Source organism: Emydura macquarii, unplaced genomic scaffold (genome assembly GCF_026122565.2).
Source record: "Emydura macquarii macquarii isolate MOO-44397 ecotype Brisbane River unplaced genomic scaffold, CSIRO-AGI_Emac_v2 contig_3287, whole genome shotgun sequence".
Classification (NCBI taxonomy): domain Eukaryota; kingdom Metazoa; phylum Chordata; order Testudines; family Chelidae; genus Emydura; species Emydura macquarii.
In genome coordinates, this window is record NW_027133424.1 from 626,474 (window position 1) to 644,358 (window position 17,885).

The 17,885-nt window shown below is 47.6% G+C and overlaps 1 long non-coding RNA gene across 1 annotated transcript in view; it reads right to left on the minus strand.

Moving 5' to 3' along the window:
* The window catches only part of LOC137142990 (uncharacterized), a 39,451-nt gene extending 22,706 nt beyond the window's left edge, over positions 1–16,745 (minus strand). The window contains exons 1-2 of the long non-coding RNA XR_010917071.1: positions 16,662–16,745; positions 15,814–15,883 (exon numbers count right to left, since the gene is read on the minus strand). This is a non-coding gene — a long non-coding RNA (uncharacterized lncRNA). The remainder of the gene's footprint in view (positions 1–15,813; positions 15,884–16,661) is intronic.
* Positions 16,746–17,885: the final 1,140 nt, after the last annotated feature.

Below are 17,885 nucleotides of genomic sequence, written 5' to 3' on the forward strand. Positions count from 1 at the left end.
CAAGCTGGCTGCGAGTCACTTCTGGCTGCACGGCGGGGTGCATGGCCCCTTTGGGGGTGTGTAAGGCTCCCCCAGTCATCCCATCCAGGATACTCACTACAGGAAGCTCACAGGAGAACAGCGGCACGGAATACTCCGAAAGCAGACCCGGGAGCACTGAAGCCCTGGTGGGAGTGAGTGCTGGGCAGAGACCCCCTCTGTTAGTGTCCTGTTTGCCTTCATCAGAGCAGTGCCAAGAGTGTGACACAGCCATGAAAGGGAACACCATCTCTCGGTGTCCAGTTCAAAGTCCCACCTCGGGGCAGAGTTTATTGAGGAACACGTTCAGTAACCGGCAGAACCCTCCTGATAAAACTGTTCATCCCCATGCCTAGCGGTTACCAGCACAGCAGTTCTCTGTGCCCCCTCCAGGAACATGGTTTCCAGGTTGCCCACCCAGGTTCTGTTTCCGCTTTGCTCACACTTTGTTTGCCCTTGTTCTAGGGCCCGACGCTCCAGGCCCCCACCTGAGTCACTTCCCTCCCCCCCCCTCCCCCCTTCTGCGACTCCCCACGTCGGGCCTTGCAGTATTCCACTCACCCAGGCCTTTCTGCTTCGGAGAGCCACCCGTGCTCCTGGGATTCACCCTCCCACTTCAGCCCTCTTGCTACAGGGCCAGTTTCCTGGGACCAGATGGGCCCTAGTTCTTACACCCCACACAGCAGTGTAATAATCTTTGTACAGAACGTGCCTTGTGAGGGCCCCTTAGAGAACTAATCACTTGCTGGGCAACGAGATCCTGATGAAACGTGTGTAGCAGCAATAGAAGTAAAGTTATGAAATCCCCTTGGGTGATGCTGGTGGGACATGTTCAAACCCAAGTAGCCCTGATTAGGCAGAACTGGTCAAGCAGGTCTGAAACAAAGGAATATACGTTTACCGCAACTGACATATAAAAGGTGTAAAAGGAGGCCTCAGACAGTGAGAGGGATAAGAGAGGAGACAAGAAAAATCTGCATTTTAGCAAACAGCATGAAGCCTCATTCACAATGAGACCCCAAGTCTCCATCCTCGCAGTTGGAAGGAACTTCATCTCAGGGTAACGCTCAGGAAAATGCATTTCAAAAGGGTGACTGGACGATAAAGTGAGGGGCAAAGCCACCACACTCCCTATCCTTCTCTCTCCCACTCACCTAAGACAAAAGAAACAGCCTATAGACTTTGGGAGCAGATCTTGGCCTGAGAATTTGGTCAGCAACATGGTAACCTGTGGTAAGAATTTCACCTTGACCCACATCTACTTTGGTAAATTAATATTCAGAAGCATTTTATCTTTGTTTCTCTTGTAACCATTCCTGATTGTGGGTGGATTTAGGCATGTGCCACCTCCATTCTTGCCAGAAACATGACATTAGCAGGTTGATAGCGCTGGGCGTCTGATTTCAGGAGAAGGGTCCCCAGCTGTGGATTGCAGGCAGAGATAGGCACTTCCCTCCAGCCCACATTAAAATGCCGAACTCCATGAGGGAGCGGGGTTTAAGACATACCCCTCTCCTCAGCACCTCCTATTGGCTATCTTAGGCAGTTCCCCACTCAGCATATTGGCTTTGTAGATCCCATTCTTAAGCACCACTCTCTCCCCATGAATTGTACAGGGAGCCTGGGTGCCTAACGCAAAGTTTGGAGATTCCACTGGGCGGCTAGGCACCTCAAAATTAGCCGCTGGATTTGGGTCTGAGCTGTAAAACTAACAAGCAAATCTTGGGAGGAAACCTTTGGGAAACCTACTCAGCTTGGAAAAGAAACATCTGACCGGGGATATGATAGAGGTCTATAAAATCATGACTGGTGTGGAGAAAGTACATCAGGAAGTGTTATTTACAACTTCACATAACACAAGAACCAGTGGTCACCTGATGAAATTATAGGCCATCAGTTTAAAAGAAACAAAAAAGGAAGTAGTACTTCACACAACACAGACAACCTGTGGGACCTGTTGCCAGGATATGTTGAAGGCCAAAAAAGTGTAACTGGGTTCAAAAAAGAATGAGAAATTCATGGGAAGATAATAACCAGTGATGGATCTACCAGGATGGCTAAACCTCTGACCGCCAGATGTTGGGCTGGACGACAGCTGTTAGATCACTCAATAATTGTTCTGTTCTGTTCACTCCCCCTGAAGCACCTGCTACTGGCCTCTGTTGGAAGACAGGATACTGGGCTAGAGGAACGATTGATCTGATCCAGTATGCCGTTCTTATGTACTCAATCTGAGCTCAATTTGGCTGCATGTCTGGAATAGTCAGTCAATGAAATGTGGCTCTTGGAGCAAAACTGGGCCCCATTGTCTCAAAATTGCCTTGGATGATTAAAAATCTACCCTACTGTCACCTCCTCTTTCATTTAATATAAAAAATAATAGTAAAGTAATAATTAGAGGCCTCAGTTGAGATCAGGCCCCCATTGTGCCAGATGTCAGACAAACAAAGTAAAAGACAGTTCCTATCCCAAATCCCTAAATCTAGTTAATCAAATTTAAGTGTTAGGATTTGTGCTAAATTATTTTCAGTTTGCTGTTTGCAAAGACATACATGAGTCTGTGCTAGGGAAAAGCACAAGAAAAGTGAGAAAAGGGGACATGCTGTTTGCTGTGCTGGACTATCTCAATAAAAAAAAATCCACCTGCTACTTAATATCCCCATTACCTCTTTTTCCATCATTCACCGTGTGAAGTTGAAAAGTGCATGCCAAGTATCATTATGAACAGAACCTGCCAAGCACTGGACAACAAAACCTAATCAGCTACGGGCAATAAAGAGCCATGGAAATGATACTGCAGTAAGATTTTCAGTCCTGTCTATTTTAAATTGAAATCCAGCATAGGCTGGTGGGGACGTTTTCCTCAGCACAGATATCACAGTTGGGAGGGTTTCTCTGAAGAACACTTAATTCCTTTTATTTAACCAAATGAGGAAGTTCCCATGTTCTGGACATTTCTTTCCCTCATTCTGAGGGGGGCGGGGTGAGTTGGCTCAGAGAGAAGAAGAGGAGTTTCTAAGGCATCCAGAAGCTAAGAAAGCAGCAAAAATATGTCTTAATATTTATAGATTTTTATTACAAGGAAAATGAGCCAGCTTTCTGTATGATGCATAAAGTTTGGCATGATGGCCATGAAAAGTTTGCAGGTGAGTTAGAAGAACTAACGGAGGTTAATAAAAGCTGAACTGCATGGAGCAGATAGAAGCATTGCTGAGTTCTGGCCCCCAAACAACTCCATAGCACAATATCAAGTGACTTTTCATGCTGCCAATGAAACACCAAGTGGAGAACAGAGAATCCAAAGGGCTAGAGACGAAAGATCTCCTAGATCACATCTAGACCTTCCATCAGGGGCCAGTGTAGGATTGGTACCTAGTCCATTACATGATTGTAATCCAGTCTCATTGGTTCATCAGATAATACGGTAATAATGTCCTTACATTATTTCCTCACTTTCTGAAAACTGTTCTTCAAATTAACCCTTTCAATGGGCATTGCCTATGCTGCAAATCTCAGTATGTTTTCCTGTACCCTACCTGTGCTTATAGTCTAATGACCTGAGCACTGAGCTAAGAGATGGAACGCCTAAGCAGTAATCCCGACTCTGCTACTGACATGCCGTGTGGACTGAGGCCAACGTTTTCAGATGTGGCCACTGACTGAACTCCCCGCAGGTCTAGAGACCTAGTAGGGATTGCAGCAGGCACCTGAAAAAAGGAGGTGTCAAAAATGAAGGCCTGACCCGCATTGAGTTTCTACTTTCTCCACCTTTAAAATGGAGACAGGAATATCTACCTCAATCGGCAATTACAAGGCTTAGTTAATAGGTAACCATGTCAAAAGCACCTCCGTGATTTAGCAACCCAAGTCCCATATTCAAAAGTGATTTAGTTATTTTTAAAAGGTATTTAGGAACCTTAAAGATGCCAATAAGCAACTAGTGGGACTGTCAGAAGCAACTAGGTGCCTAACTCCCATTGGTTTCCAAATACTTTTGAAACTATTATGCAGTGTTTTTAAAGTGCTCCTCTAATGGCACTAAATATTGTTAATCCTGAAATTCATTCTTGCCCTCTGAAGCTTGCAAAGAGGCAATTTGTCTAGTGATCAGAGCAGGGATGGAGGAGAGAGGGGAAGAGTACTTCTAGGTTTTAGTCTCGATCCTGTCCAAGGGATACCAGCACACAGACTTGACCAAGGTGTGAGCTTTCTCAAGTCCCTTCACCTCTGTGCGCCTCACTTTCCCATCGGCACAGTGGATCTAAACATACCTGCCTCACAGGACCAATGTCTGCAAAGATCCTTGGGTGGAGGTGCCCCTCAAAGGGCAAACTGTGGTCATTAAACTACTGCCTGGTGAAAATGTGAACAAGGTTCTCATTATTAAAAGGCTGGCCAATCACAGTGCAGATAAGGCTTATTTGGGATGGTCAGTCACAGTGTAGGCTACATTTATTTCCCTGAGGTATGATCCATGATCGTAGGATGCTCATTCTAGCTGGACATGTACAAATATATTGATTAGTTGATGAAGCACCTGGAGCCGACACTAGACCATCCTAGTCCTGATGGGCCAATGTGCAAAGTCTCTGGAAGCAGCTGTTAATACACCTCTGGTTGTCACGGCAACATGCTCAGCTTCACCTGCAAGCCATACTAGGTGGGTAAGAATAAGTGGACTCTGATTTTATCAGCAGGGTTCATCAACTTAATTAAATGGAGCAGATGCACTCTGTTAATCAGCACTGAAGTTAGAGAGTGAATTGTGACAGGACTATGGGAACTGCTCCGACATCACTCTAATCACCATTTCATGCAGTGGCCAACCCCACTGATAGGCAGGTAATTAACACATCTCTTGACCTCTTCTGACCTGCTGAGAAATGATGAGCAATTGCCATGTTTGGTACTAATTTGCAGCAGGAAGGACAGCTTGCAGACAAGCTGCGCTTAGAGCCCTTCTAACCACACTGGAAAACAAGTAGTGTGCATACACTGTACAGCAAATACCTAGGCTTCCCTGCCCCTTGACAACCCCTTGCCCAGCAGAAAAACACAGCTTTGGTGGTCTGGGTGTCTGAGGACACGGAGAGATCCGTTCTCTCCTTGGTCACTGCCTGGGTCAGGCTGCAGAGACAAGTGCCTCAAGGAAAGTGAGGGTGGGACTATTTGGGTGCTGACAGTCAAGTCTTTGCAGGCTCAGGGCCTACATCATGTGACAGAATAATCTAAGTCACACACTCCTTCAGGGTGACCTGCCCAATTCAACAGAGCACTCCATCCTCAATGGTTTTTAAGTGCCTAACTCCCATTGATCTGGGCTTGGTCATCCAGGTTGCCACCTTTTGTGATATTTGGTATTTCCTTACAGCCCCAGCTCCTGGAGCTTGATCTTTTAAAAAAAAAAAAAAAAAAAGTTTCTAGCACTCGCGATTCAGGCTGAGTGGATCAACTGACGGCCCACAGACAGAATCATCCCATGGGTTGGATTCAATCTGGCCCCCTCAGCAGGCGTATGCTCCCACAGAGAGTGTTGCACAGTGAGTGAAGAGATGCTCTGCAGCACCATTCACCTGCAGAGACAAAATGGCGCCCTACTTGCAATGTGACCTCGCATGTATCTAGCAGGGAGGCACCATTTTGTTTCTGCAAGGTGCCACACAACTACACGTGCCCATGACACTGCCTGTTGGTTCAACTTTTTCAATGGGAACCCAAGGGGCTCAGAAACCAATAGATAAATAAAATCACAATTTTTAAGCCAGTCTTGTGATTCTGAGGGACCCGATTCCTGGTTTATAAATGCCTAGGGTGGCAATAATAGCATCCTGAATTCTAGCTCTCGCCCTAGGCAACCCCTGGCTCAGCATGACAGATTGAGCATGGTGTGCCACTCGTTAAAAAGCCCAGAACACCCTGGCTGGTGAACAACAAACAGAGGAATTTCAGCTGCATGAGGGATGCAGCTTTGGAGTCATTGCACTGAGGGGCACTCCAGTGCTAGATCAAGGTAAGGTGATGGTTATGGAGGTTGATAAGAAATTGACCATACTAATGTATTACTGAATTGAATGACCTACAGTCATTTGGAAAAGGGATTTGCATTTTCCTATGTTTGAATAGAAGATTAGCAATGCCAACTTCAAAAGAGCTATTAAACGCTTATTCCCACATCCTCAATCTGCAGCCCCATCACTTCCCTACACACAAGGAGTGACTTTGAAATATGAAATTACTTTGACTGCAAATTAGTTCATATCAAGCGCAAAACACAATATGCTCAGCCCAAAGGTTTCCTGGGTGGTGAAATATTAAATAGCTCAACAGGCGAGGAGGTCTGAATGGCTCATGATATCCAGAATAGACTACAGAGCTTCCCATCTTGAGACATTAGTACAGCTCTTGTCACTAGCAATTGAAATGTCTTTATATTTGACAGCTCTGTAGCAGCCTACATAGGATAAGGGGGTGGGTCTGAGCAGATTCAAGGGGGATCAGATGACTGCACTACCGATATCCCCCCGCCCCCTTTTTTTTTTTTTTTTTCACACACACACACACACACACACACACACACACACACACACACACACACCCCTTGCTGCCAGTCGCAGCAATGCTGGGGAAATTGCAAGAAGTGACAACAGCAGTAAAAAGAAATATTGTCGAGGGAAATGGGAAAAGTTGCTTGTGTTCTCTTTGGAACAGAGTAAAAACAGACAGGGAAAATGAGCTACGAACACCACCCTATAAAGCAGTTAGTAGCATTGTGCCAAACAAGGGGGGCTAGACCTGCAAAGCTAAATTAGACATCGATTCCCTGGTTGTTTGAATACAGAAGGCCAACCACGGGCCAGAGTTCAGGGGAGTGGCCCAGTTTGCCATCAGTGGTTGCGGGAACTGGAGGCCAGTATCAACCAGAGATCTTTGGGATGAGGAGATTCCAGAGGGAGGCATGGAAGAAAATGCCCAAGAGTGCATACAGCGGCAGGTGCAGCGTACAAGGATTCACCGATTGGAACCCCGCATCAGGCCCTGGAGCAGCAGGAGTTGTCATCCAAGGAGGAAAAGCTGCCATCTGAAAGAGGAGCACAAGCTGGAGAAAGCTGAGTGGGAAAAGGAATGGCAGCGGGAGGAGAAGTGGCCCAGCGACAGCATGCACTGGACCTCGCACAGCGGAGGAACTAGAGACCCAATGATCTGCCAATTCCGGAGGGGGCACAGATACTAAACTGTTACCCTATATATCCCCCCTCCTTGAACTGGAGCATGTCTACACTGCAGCAGAGACTGAGCCTGCCAGATGGACTCATGCTAGCTTGCTAAAAATAGCAGTGTGAATACTGCAGCACCAGCAGAGAATGGAACTAGCCACCCAGGCTTGGACCCAAAGGGTAGGGTGGGCTTACACTTGGGTGGATAGCCCCAGCCTCCACCACTGCTGCAAAGTCCACACTGCTATTTTTAACACGCGTGAGTCCTGCTAACACAAATCTGGCTACCAAGGCTACGCAGACACTGCACCATAAACCCAGGCTCAGGTCTGAGCACAGATCCTACAGTCCACACACAAATCTGTCTGACTCAAGTCAGCAAGTTCTCAGGAACTGGGTGCGAAGGTGGGTCTGAGCCCAAGTCCTACTGGGACTCAGGTCAAACGTTGCCATATTGCAGCATGGACGCAGCTCAAGCCGCAGACTTGAGTCAGAAGGTCTGCGTAGCGCAGTGTGGACGTGTTAGTATAGCTGTGAGACGCAGGTACAGTGATTGCAAATCCAGATTTACAATGCAGTGCAGCTGATCAAGCATGGGCTTGAAAACACCAGGTCCCCAAACATGGGTCCTGCAGACTCGGATGTACAGTGCAGTGTAGACATATAGATGCCGAGGTAACTGCTTTTGGAGAGTCTTGCAGTTTGAACCAGGTGCATGTGTCAGAGCAGCTCCGTTTTCTGACCCCCTTACTGGAAGCAAAAGGCATAAAAGTATACAGACAAATGGAAGGGGCAGAGTCTGTGGGCTATGATCAGTTTTTTAAAAAACCTGGCTCCTCAAATTTGAATGGACTCCTGAGTCTCATAGGAAAAGATTTCAGGGCATGTTATGTTTGGATACTTGGAAATTACTTGCACTTAGAGAGAAACCAGCAGACAGGAACACAGAAAGATGGAAACACATAGACTGAGTTTATTCTCCTCTTCTAAGACCAGACAGAACTGGCTGAGCTATCCCATAACAGGCTAGCTCTGTTAGCTATGGCAAGCTAGGCAGGACACAAAATACACAATACGTGCAAAAGCAGGAAGGGATGTTGGACACCAAGAAAGGATTACAAGTCACTGTGTTAAACCGCTGCCTCAGCGAGACAGAGGGGTGCTGGTGCTGACCTGTGTGTTCGCTCCCTGTCACTCCAGTCTCTTAGCCACCCAAACAGCCAAATCTCCTGAGAACCTTGACCTGCAAGGCAAAGTACAGGCCGGCAAACTTCAGGCACACCTCAATCCCTGAGCAATAGCTGATAAGTAAAGGGATTTGCAAGGTAAGGCATAGCTATAAATTAAGGCAGAAACACAATGAGCATACAGGCCTCAAGGCCCATAAGACAATGGCTTAGCTAAACCAGCCAAGGCAGAAGGGCCAAAAAGCTGTAGCATAAGCAGCTAACAGGAGTAGATCAGAAGACATCACAGGACGAAATGCTTTAATACCACGTTGGGATATTTTAAAGTTAGGAACATCAATAGATGTCAGACCACAGGAATACCATGGCAACTAATTGACATATATGCTAATAAATTTGAGGTAAACAGATTAGTAACCTCGGGGAGAAGAGTACCCCAACATTAGAAGGGTGAGGAAATACAAAGAAGGAAAAGGGAGTGAAACAGACGTACAACATGCTCCTAAGAAACTAAAACTTAACTTTAGTAGGCTAAAATCTTGGTCTCAGATAAACGTCTCATCTACAATAACATCTCAGCTAGGGTGACCAGATAGCAAGTGTGAAAAATCAGGACAGGGCAGAGGGGTAATAAGCACTTCTATAAGACAAAGCTCCCAAATATCAGGACTGTCCCTATAAAGTCGAGACATCTGGTCATCCTAGTCTCAGCATCAGCAGCCCCTAGGGCCAGGATCCAGCTTTCACCAGTACAAAAAGCACTGTCCTTTTTGCTCCCTCAGTGATAGAGAGCCAATTTCTTTTCCTTCTTATAGTCCAGTAAACTTCTAAAATGTTTCCTTTTGAAGTGTTCCTCCTGATGAGATCCTTCTCCCAGACAGTTTGTGCTGTGGTGTGTTGATGCCATGCTGCTTTCCCATCCTCCTGTTTATTTTTTCTTCCTGTTTACCTCTGATGTAAATGTGCCTCCCATTGTATTTGGCTTTCCCTGCTTAATTTGCATCCAAGCCCTGTGCAGACTTAAATCAACATTCCTTTGTCTGGGAGAAACTTGTTTATCAGCCCTGAATCATAGAAGATTAGGATTGGAAGGCATTGGAAGATTAGGATTGGAAAGGACCTCAGGAGGACATCTGCACAAAGCAAGACCAACCCCAGCTAACCCATCCCAGACAGGGCTTTGTCAAGCTGCAGCTTAAAAACCTCTAAGGATGGAGATTCCACCACCTCCCTAGGTAACCCATTCCAGCGCTTCACCATCCTCCTAGTGAAAAATTTTCCTAATATCCAACCTAGACCTCCCCCACTGCAACTTGAGACCACTGCTCCTTGTTCTGTCATCTGCCACCACTGAGAACAGCCTACCTCCATTTGGTTACATGGTGTGACAAAGTGGAGATGCTACCTCTGACTGCTGTGTGTGCCTCAGCTTCCCCCATATGTTACTCATGTACTTCAGTGATGGGACCCGGGTGTGTGATCATAGCAGAGGCGGCCAGAGAGCAGATGGGCCTTCCCCAGCCACACGTAGGCAGACCATAGCCAGACCCTTCTGGGTCAAACCAGGTGCAACAGGTTGTAACATCTTGCCCGGGAAAGAGACAAAGGACTGGGAAGGTGCAAGAGGGGCATGGCTGGGTGGTGGCTGAGTGGAAGGGCCCAGTCCCCCCGTGAGGGGTCGGGACCTGTAGGGCTCAAGAGTGGGGCTCAGATTCTCCAGTGCTCACTGCTGTAACTCCTAATTAAGCTGCTAATGAAGTCTTTCTACGCTGTGATCCTGAGAATGAATAAACACTTCTGATTGCCATGCTGCCTGTGAATCGCTTCTGACTACAGTTGGGTGCATGGCCCCTTCGGGGCGTGTAGGAGCCCCCCCAGGGTCCCATCCAGGACCCATCAGGCAGAGCAGGGGCACTCAATCCTCTGAGAACAGATTCAGGAGGTGGCTGCACTGGGGTGTGGAGACCAGAGTCCTGACTGTCTGTCCCCCGAGTGATTCCAGAGCCCTGGTCCTGTGGGTCTCCGGCACATGGTTACATAGTTTAAGTATGTTTTAGTACACATACAGCTTCTTAAATATTAACTATTCATACATCACACAACACTTACGACCAGTAGGATATAAAATGTCATTTGATACTTCGCACAACCCTCTTTACGCATAAATACTATGAAAGCAATAAGTTGGTCAGGTCTCATAAGAGTTGCTGACACACAGGAGTAGGGAACCATCGGTGGGCCTCTGTGTCACGATGACTTCTATAGGGGTGGGGATCTAGCAGGGGAGTTTCTCCACAAATGAGGCGCAGGTTTGGGAGCCACTACCAGAGTACTTTTATGACTTGGTAGGCTGGACACACATCATAGAACTGTTCCATGTGACTTAAAATGTGGTTAGGGGATAAGAAGCCAGAAGGCCTGGCTCCCAGTACAGCAGCAATAGAAACAGTGGTCACCACAACAAGAGTCCATTTATTATAGAGACCCCACATTCCGAGGGAGCTGACATTCTCCTCTTGTCTGAAGTGGCGGATGATTAATAGTCTCCAGTTTAAATCCTGCATTGCAAATTTTCTTCTCTTTCAGCACTGGCTGTCTTCCAGGGATCAGATGTATTTCAGATCCTGACTCCAACATCATTGTGGTTTTCCAGCCATCTGCGTCTCCAGACACAGAGTGACAGGTGGCTGCTCAGCTCTTCACATGGGCCATTCTAATGGCAGAGACTGGCCTGCTGCATCAGCAACTTCTCATATTCCTTGGTCTGGCTTCCCTCTGCATGGGCACTGCTGTCTCTGGTGGCTTTTGCCTCAGCGCCTACTATGGTCGTCATCTGGCCTGAGACCCACTCAGGAAAGGCTCATCTGACTCACTGCGTGCCTGGGAATAGCTTGCACCTGGGGCCTCCTCCAATTTTTTAGCCATTTCCATAGCAACCATTTCTTGAAGAGCTGCAGCTGGAATAAAGGTGTCACCCTGGGGCTGGGAATTAACAGCTGACACCTTTAAGGAAACCCCAATTTCTGCTTCCATGTGTATGAAATCTGGCCCATCACTCTATCCAGTCTGCTACTCCTTCAACAACAGATCATGAAGTTCCCAGCAAACCATTTATGAACTGACTTTTCATATAGGATTCTCTCATCGCTTGCACTGGGACAGGCCCCTCTGCATTGCCAGTTCCTGAGTCACTGCAGCAGGTTCTGCTTCATTTCAACATTCCCCCAGCCAGGGTGGTGCAGGGAAAACCTTACTGAGCAGTCTTAGCAAATCACACAAATAACTAAACAGAGGGTCCCTTTCCTGCCACCTCGTGGCTTTCCTTTCCTTCCAGTATTTCAAAAGGGCCAGTCTCCCCTCTTCACAGTCATAACTATTTGAGGAACCATGAGCCACATTGGGAAGCTGCTAGTAAAATGTTTAGGCATCACCATCCAAAAACCACTGGTAAGGGCCTGTGCCACTTTCTCAGACCACTCATTCACAGGGAGTCACTGATCAAAGCCTGTTCCGTGCTCCCAGACTCCAGTCTCATCGGTATGACCAGGAAGTTCCTCCTTGTCTTGTCTCCTTGTCCCAGTGCTCTTGCCATCTTAAAGTCGCTGCCACAAGTTATAATCCCCATTTACAGAATCATTAGCACACAGCGAGTAACAACTCCAGCACACACTGGCAGGGCTAAAATGTCCTGAAACATCGCATCATGCCAAGAGAACAACCTAGCAGCAAGATAAGAATATAGCACCACCAGTTGGGGGAATTGCTGTCTGCACTGAACACGGCCAGTTAAAGGAGAGGGCTTTTTTCTGTAGATTCCAGCTCAATCACAGAAAGAAAAGCAACATCTGCTCAGTGAATAGACTCCGGAGGAGAATTAATCACTCACTCCTGGAAGGGAATGGGAAAGAGTTGAAGCAGCAGGATTCTCTTTAGGAAAACAAACGTTTATTTTTAGTCTCCTTGACTGGTCCCTCTTTCCCCTCATTTCCTTCCTGGTGGCAGGCTGACTTGCCAGCTGTATCCAGAGGAGCAGGATTCCCGTGACCATACATTGCTCCTGTTTGTCACCCTTTTGAATCAGAGCATGTTTCTTCCTTTGGAGGACCACAGCTGTCAGGCCTGCTTGCTGGGATGCCTTTCCCTGAGGCTGCTCACTCTTTGTCCAGCAGGAGATGAGGGGGTGTTAGAAGAAACTGCATGAGCTGGGGTTTAAGCTCAGAGGCTGGCTAGCTTCTCTTAGCAGGACAAGGGAGTGTAGAGTGAACACAACATACAGTTCAGTTCAGAGGTGCTGTGTATTAGATTCCTGGGTGCTCTGTAAAGCACACATTTGCATCCACACTAGGCTGCCTTACACCAGTTCAGGTGGGCTGGGGTGTCTGATCTTTGACAACTCTGTCAGCAGGCAAACCTTCCCCAAGAATACCCCCCCACCCTGGCATTCTCCATGCACCTGCTTTCTGAAATGCCCCCAGCTGGTAGTCCAGCAATGGACTGCCGACAGATGCCCAAGGTCACCCTGCCCGGTCATGCTCCCTGTTTCATGTCCCAGGTGCTGGGTGATAACATGAGATGACTCTATTCTTGTCAAGCTACACTGGTTCTTAATGCAGCTGTCACAGCACAGCTCTAGCTGCAGCTAGCACGCAAACCATGTCCACACAGACCGACTTCCCAGTGTGCCCTATGAACTCCTCCTCCTGCACCTGTGCATCTCCTCTGCATTCCAGGCAGGTCACTAAGCACGTGCTCTCTCTCTCAGGGAGGAAGGAAGAATCAATCCAGCCCCACATGTAGCAAAAACAGTTGCAGACAATGGGGGCTACTGCCTAGAGCAATAGACAGCATCGCCAGGCCAGAGCCAAACCATGTGCACTGAGGGCCAGGTTTGCCTGATAGCAAATATAGAGGCTAGAATATTTGTTGTGTGATGTGGGTGTGGGAGTCAGGAACCCAGAAGGAGTTTTGAGCATGACCCTGACAGGGAGCAGAGAGACAGGGATTCTTGGCACAGAGCTGGCTGGAGGGGCAGACTTGGGGATCTCTGAGCAAGGCAGCTGCCTGTTTGTTTGTTTCTCCTGTGTTCAGGGAAACAGGACTTTGTGGGCACTCTTTGTAACAGACAAGATCACACCAAGAGCATTCCAGACATCCCAACAGCTTGACAAAGCCCTGAATATCAAGTCAAAAACCGTAAAGAAGAAACTGGGGGTGGGAACCCTTAACTGAAATCAAAAGAAAAGATGACAATAAATCCCAGTGAAACCAAACTATGGAGTCACACATCACTCTGTGCCTACTATGACCAAACAGAAGTGACTACAAACTCCAAGCAAGGCTAGTCAGAGAAGAATAGAGGTGGCAGAAGATCCCGGGACTCCTTATTTTCTCATGGGATGAGCATCTGAGTATCTCTTATTCTGGACTGGACTGGCTGGAGGCTGCACAGCCCCACATCCAGATATCGCGAGACAGCTTGATGTCTTTGATTAGGACCCTTGCTGGTGCCCCATCCCTGGCAATTCCCAGGATTCAAATGGAATGATATTTCCAGAAGGAAAGGCTGCAACCTAGGTCCTCTCACTCCTCTTGCAGCACAAACAGGGAGGCGATGAGGGATTTTCTCTGGAAAAGGCTTTTTTTTTTCCCCCTCATTGATTGAGCCACTCTGGTAGATGTAATTTATGTCCCATCATCGGTATACAACGCACACAGTCTTATTTACCACAACAAAGACTATTTGAATCCATGCCAAGGAGACGGGTAAAACACAGGTCATCTGCATAAGGGTGAAATCAGTGGCACAATATCACTGGGAATAAGATATAAGCAATACAAGAGAACATCCTAATGAGCGCATGGTAATTAGAACAGGGCTCTTTGTTTCCTCTTGCATGAAGAGGCATGCCATAAATCAGAAAGGCATCTGCTGCATCCTATCCAAGGGCTCTCCAAGCAGCAAGAGAAACCCATCCATCACTGCTAACACAAGTGGGATTTGAGTTTAAATTACAGATTCTCAAACTATGCACTTGCAATTGTTTGGAAACAAAGTCCTTCTTCCTTCACAGCCTGAGTGTTGAGCTGTTACAGCAAGGTTGAATTACCATTCTAATAAGGCCAGAAAACAAGCAGAAAATTTAACCTAGAAAGCACCACAGGTCCGGCTCTGCTGCCTTTCCGATTAGTGTTCAAAACATTTTCCTCCAGAGATCTGGGGTCAAACTCAGTAGTGACAAAAGTGGGCTCTGATCTCAATGGTGTTCCAGACACCTCAACTCAGTTTAAGCCCACACCTGAAGTTCAAATTTGGTCTTATGATTCCAGAAGAAAAGGTTCATCCTAGTCATAATGGATGTGCATGTGCCACCTCACTAAACAATCCCAGCTCTAGATCTCAAAGCACTTCACAAAGGGTCAGTGTCATGATCCTTATTTTATAGATAGGGAAACTGTGGAACCGAGCAGGAACATGACTTGCACAGAGTCACCCAGCAGGCTATTGGCAGAGCCAGAATAGGACCCAGGTCTCATTAACAGGTGCTGCGTGATGGGACACATGGACACAACTGGGGTCAGGTGTCTGCCAGTCACTTTCCCTACTCCAGCTGCTTTGTGCTAATGAACATCTGGAAGGCCAGTTGGTGCAGCTGCTAAACCAAAGCAAAAGGGGGGCCTCTTCCTAGTTCTTTGCCATAGGAGGCTTCCACAAATTACTCCATCATTTCACCTAAAAAGTCATCTCTCAAAGAGAAACCTGGTGTCAGAAACTTACTTCTCAAGATAGCAATAACTAGAGCTGAGGAACAACCTCTTAGGTCATATCTAGCCCTTCCCCACAACCACTGTCTGGTTGTTCCCCATAGCACATGTTCAGGGTTTTGTCACACAAGAGATCTGCCAGGTAATCCTCACCTTTTCAGACTGACAAGGAATCAAGATTTCTGCTGGCATGGAAGCATCTCTAGCAACCATATCCATATTATCTGTGTAATCTCCTCTCTCTTGCCCATGGTGAGCTTTATAACTGGAGAATAATGCTGTGACTGGGAGCATTTGGCGATACAGTCTGTCCCCTCCCCGGACATGTATTTTGACTTGTCTTCATTAGGGAATCTGGCAAAACTAAGAGCGTATTACCCTTTCTTAATCCTGCCTCAGCACAGGGGGCTGGACAAGGTGACCTCTCAAGGACCCCTCCAGCCCAGTATTTGCATTAATCTATCCACATCCTTCCTGGTCTCGAGAACAGCCACACCCAAGAGGGGAAGTTGCCTGGATTCTGAGCTGTCTGCAGATACAGGACGTGGGGACTGAGCAATGCGGAGATCACTGGCCATTACTGGGTCTATGACAGTTCCTTTTACAGCTGATGTCACAATCCCACCACTCACCAATGCAGCTATCCATACAGCAACAGCACAGGGCAGCAGAAGAGGGAGGGGCAGGAAGTGTGGAAGAATGCTGCAGAGATGAAGGATAAAAAGAGAGCTACTTTTCATGCTGCTCTCTTACCAGGGGAGAACTTCTCAGAGACAGCAAGTATAATTATATTAGAGAAAACATGCTCTAAATCCCAAACAGACCCTGCAGACTTTCCCACCATGAGAAATAAGGGTTGCCTGCTTTACTATGTGCAACCTAGGGATTTCTGCTGATTGATTTACTAATTGAGAGGGATGCATTTATTTGCCATGCAAACACTAGACCCTGAAAATGGCTGCAAGCCACGATTCTGGAAACTGTTCATAATAACCTAGACAATGCAGTCTGCCAGTTTACAGGTCATAGCCTTGTCTGGGAGAATGACTGATCAAGCAGAGGTTACAGACAGATGCAGAGCAGTTGTGTGTGGCATCTTTTATAAAACAAACATTGCAGAATGAAATTGATTTACACTGAGGACTTGGGGCTTGTGACAGGGTGCACTCACCCCTAGTAGCGACTCCTCCTGGCCATCCTGCCAGCTGTCACACCCTCCTCCAGCAGTATCTTCATGCATCCTGTCTCACCCTGGGGCCCCTCTCACCCCAGGAACTGCAGCCCCCTCTTCGTGACTCAACCCTCTGGCCGGGTCGCTACATGGTTTCCTCTTCTAGAGGTTACCCAAAGTCCTTCCATGCAAACCCTCTCAGGCAGTCTTACCCAGCACTGACTTGATAGCACCACTTCCCCAGTGGCCAGCAGAGTAACCCAGGCCCACCCACCCATCACTCCAGATTCCAGTCCAGGGACCCTATACCTGCAACTGTGGCCTGCTTTCCCACAGTCCTTATCACTCCTTCCCACCTGTCCTGTTTCCTCTTCTTTCTCTGGGTGTGGGTGTGGGTGTGGGTGTGGGTGTGGGTGCACCTGCACCTGCACCTGCACCTGCCCCTCTTCCCCCAGAGGGACTGCTGCCTTTCCCAGCAACCCTTGTCTGTTGCCAGCTTCCTGGCTTTATAAGCCTAGCTTGTTCCTGCCCAGCTGAGCCAGCTTTCAATCAATTCCCTGTTCCCTGTCTCCCGGTCCAGGTGCAGCCAGTGGAGTTAATTGGTCTGCCTGGAAATCTTAACCCCTTCCAGTCTTGTGGGGGGAAGGGGAACATCCCATCACAGGGCTACTCACTGAAACCGTCAGAGCCCAGGAATTGCACTCAGAGCCTGCAGGGGACCTGGTGCATCCATCCTGCTTGGCAGCCTGAAGCCCCAACTTCCCCGTTGCAGGTTTCCCGTGGTGTGGGGGACTCCAGGGGTGAGGCTCTGCAGGGCTGGGGAGAGAGGGAGGGGGAGGTGTGGAATCTGGATTTTGGAATTTGGGATTTTGTGAACTTTAAAAAGCCAACAGAGGGTGAACTTGATTAAGGCTTAGGGATGGGGATGCCAAGAGATGCTGAGACTATGCCTGTCCCTCACTACCCGGCCTTCCTAACACTTTGCACTTGGACAGCACATTGCAAAGGTTATGCAGCCAGTGAATATGACAGCCTCTGTTACAGAGAGGTTCTGGGATTTGCTCACAGCACAAGGCAGCACATGACCAGGAGCAGGACTGCTTGTAATTCTTTCTTTTTTTAAATAATCCTTTGTACTATTGCCTTACTTCTTTTATACTTCATTAGATCTTCACTGTCCTCCCCCACATTTACTGCATCCTGTTTTCCCTTTGCAAATAGCTGCTATATGCCCATATCATTGGCACTTATAACTCCTTAGGGGAGGAGGGATATATGGTTTGGTTCTGCATATCTGAAAACCTAGGCCTGGTCTACATTAGGAAATTAGGTCAGTATAACTATGTCGCCCCGGGGTGTGAAAAATCAACACCCCTGCGTGACACAGCTAAACTGACCTAACGCCCAGCGTAGACAGCAGATTATCTACTCCCAGGGAAGAACCCCTCCCATTGGCATAGGGAGCATCTTCACTGAAGTGCTACATCTGTGCTGCTGCAGCATTGTAAGTGCAGACAAGACCCTAATATTACT